This window comes from Halyomorpha halys, unplaced genomic scaffold (assembly GCF_000696795.3).
Source record: "Halyomorpha halys isolate HHAL.00 unplaced genomic scaffold, Hhal_1.1 Scaffold646.1, whole genome shotgun sequence".
In the NCBI taxonomy this organism is placed as follows: domain Eukaryota; kingdom Metazoa; phylum Arthropoda; class Insecta; order Hemiptera; family Pentatomidae; genus Halyomorpha; species Halyomorpha halys.
The window spans coordinates 141,573-144,787 of record NW_027111017.1 but is presented as its reverse complement, the minus strand read 5'-3'; the positions used below and the strand labels follow the sequence as shown (position 1 = coordinate 144,787).

At 31.7% G+C, this 3,215-nt stretch overlaps 1 protein-coding gene across 3 annotated transcripts in view; it reads right to left on the bottom strand.

Moving 5' to 3' along the window:
* LOC112210929 (probable histone-lysine N-methyltransferase set-23) overlaps positions 1-3,215 on the bottom strand; it is a 179,003-nt gene that overhangs the window by 62,743 nt on the left and 113,045 nt on the right. The gene's annotated exons all lie outside the window — the stretch shown is intronic.

Here is a 3,215-nt window from a genome sequence, read left to right as displayed (position 1 = left end):
AGAGGGAAAAATAGGAGTATTTGTTATGAGTATTTGTTGTACAGACCGAAATTGAATGTAAAAGGAAACTGTAGGGGAAAAAAAATTGTTTATTATATCTTATTATTGTATCTCTTTTTTTCTGATTGTACCATGTATGTGTAATTTATATATGTCCGATTACGGATTGATTAGTATGCTGTGTGAGATAGCAACTTGATGTATTTAGGCAGCATAGATAGATAAATAAAGTATTTCTCCCTCATGTACGTCGACTCTGTTGCCAGTCAAGTCATCAAAACTGGTCGCTCATTTCAATAAATGATATAATTACTTTTCATGGTAGAAGAGGTTATCGTAGATTTTTGGTGAAGCATTAATAAGATTTTCTCAGATTATTGGTGGGGGATTTAAACTCCTAAATCCTGGAACCGTTTTGGAAGATTCTCGATTTGAGATACGAAGATTTTAGGGAAAGTTAGGAAGGGTTATTTACTCGCTGATAAACACAAGTATTATGAGCTCGGATGATAAGGCTAGTACTGGCTTGTATCAGCGTATCAGCCCCATAGGCTGAGGAGATTGGCCTGAGTAACACTTGAGGGAACTCCATTAGGCGGGTAATGCCATGTGCTAGTAGGAACTGGATTACGATTATACTGCTTAGTTGATAATAATAATAATAATAGTATTAAAATATTCAATAAAAATTAAGTAAGACAATTGGTTTACAAATTCTGAAAATAAAAATGATCTTACTTAAAAAGTTTTCGAACTCATTATATATATCTTGTAGATGTTTGTTATTAAGGCTAATATATTGTATACTTTATCACTCAGGACCTCTTTCTATTATATCGAAAATTTATATCTATTAAATATATGCCGTATATTTAAATTATTAAGACTTTGAAGAAAAATATAAAAAATAGCAAATTTTTTTTGTTCATATCTTTCTAACACGTTCCAACTCTCCGAGGTTTTGTATGGATGTAATAATTTAAAAGATTTATTAGAAGGGATAAAAAACTATGATTTCACAGATATTTCATTAGTGGTATTCATGATGTTGAGTTAAATGTACAATGTTTTACCATATTAAATATTATAAGTATAGGATTGTGAGCAGCCCTATTTAAAGCCATGTTAGGTGGTAAATGTATAAGAGCTCCTGGCGGATTTTCTGAGCAACTTATTTTATAATCTTTCCTTCCAAAACATTATGTTAATGTTTACTTACAAGTTTTGATTAAAATAATTTATTACAACATGCCTAAACTAAGTGAAAAGTGGAAGTTGTGTGAGAGCTTGGATAAAACAATATTAACACCAAAAAACAGCAAGTAACCTAACACAATAAATAAAATTATGACGAGCTCAGCTGGGCTGTTGGGTGACGTCATTCTCCATTTAACAAACCTAGTAACAGTCTCTCAACTATGTTATATGTTATATCGTTTTGACGTGGTAAAAGAAGGAAATATTTCTCCATTTAACATGAGTTTTTTTCATTTAAAACGCTTTAACATGCTAAACTAAATATTATGAATACATCTATTGTGTTTCACACCAAGTAATAAAACCAAAAATTACTATAGTATCATAAAAGACTTAATAGATATCAATCTGAATTAGTATATGAAATTCCATGCACTAATTTTCTAGCAGTATATGTAGATGAAACAAACAAATATTTTAATGAGAGAATACCTACATATTATTGACACAAAAAAATATAGAAAAGAAAGAATGAAAACAGCATTAGTAAAACACGTTCATCAAAGCGGGACTTTACTGTATATAATACCGAACGTCATCTAAGTAGGTTCTAATATTTTAGTGGATTCATAAATCAATTATGATCTTATGATAGATTTTAAATATCTTTTTTCGAAACTGAAATAAGTTTTTGAGTGTTTTTCCTTCCTAGTTCGGTCTAGAGCCGCTTCCAGCTTGGGATTTGATTACGACTGAGGAGTTTGACTAGACTCGGTAATGATGCATTGTTCTCCCGACAGATTTAATGCATAGCAATGCAGGGGAATCGGATCTTACATCAGCACTCACAGTTACAGAGCGGCTTTCGGCTTCGAATCCATTCGCTTGAAAGCTAGATGTAGTAAACTTATAACATAAAACATACTTTGAACCAAGCGATGGATAAAAAAAAAAGTATTTGATAAAAAAATGTAATAAATTAATACTATATTATTATTACTATATTACTACATTATTATAGATAAATAATAGATATGCTCTTGAACTTTGGGGAACAGCTAAACCGTCGAACATCAAACGTATCCCTATCAATCCAAAATCCTTAGAACCATAGTTAATGCACCCTATTACGTTTCCAACAGAACACTACACCATGACCTACATATCCCTTTTGTCCTTGATCTCATACCAACCAAATTCTCAAAATTCCATATAAACCTTTCCAACCATCCTAATACTTTGGTTCAAACCTTATCTAGTTCCACCCATCCCTGCAGCCCACCGAGAAGGTTGAAACGGCAGTGGCCAAGAGACTTATTGTAAAATAAAAATGGACAATTGGAGTTCTGACAATGGTCAGATTCTCCACTCAAGTTGAGTGTTTGCGGCTTTAACGCACTTGCTCAGCCTCCACTGGCTCACTACCAGTAATGCGGCGAGAGGGATGCGGTGGGATCTTCTGAGCCCTGCTCTATCCCTCACACGTGGGCTCAGGAATCCTCAGGTCGATTGTGTAAATATTGTATATATTATTTTATCATTATGTTATGTTATTTTTTTTTCTTTCATACTCATAGTTTGATTATGTTCATTTTGTTCATTCTTCTGTTTGTATATATTTTAAGAGAGTTTTGTTTTCATTCTTTTATTTTAGTATGTATCATTCATCACTATTACCTATTGCCCACAACTGTGTGGCAGATTGTAATATCTATCAATAAATAAAAAGTATTTTAAATAGTAATAATAAAAAAAAAATAGATATGCTGTTAGTTCTTATTTTTTTGGAATGTTACAATTCCTAAAAGCGAAAACCGTTTATTAGACAATTTTTTAATAAAACACAAAAGAGAATAATTCAAGAAGTTTTGATTGAAAGTTAATGGGTTAAAGTTTTCATATATGCATCTTAATTTAAATAATTATCAAATTCCTCCAGAATCCAATCCTTACAGTCCAAAATCCTTCGTAAAATCCTTAATGCTCCTTACTTTGTCACAAATCAAGTCATCCATCAG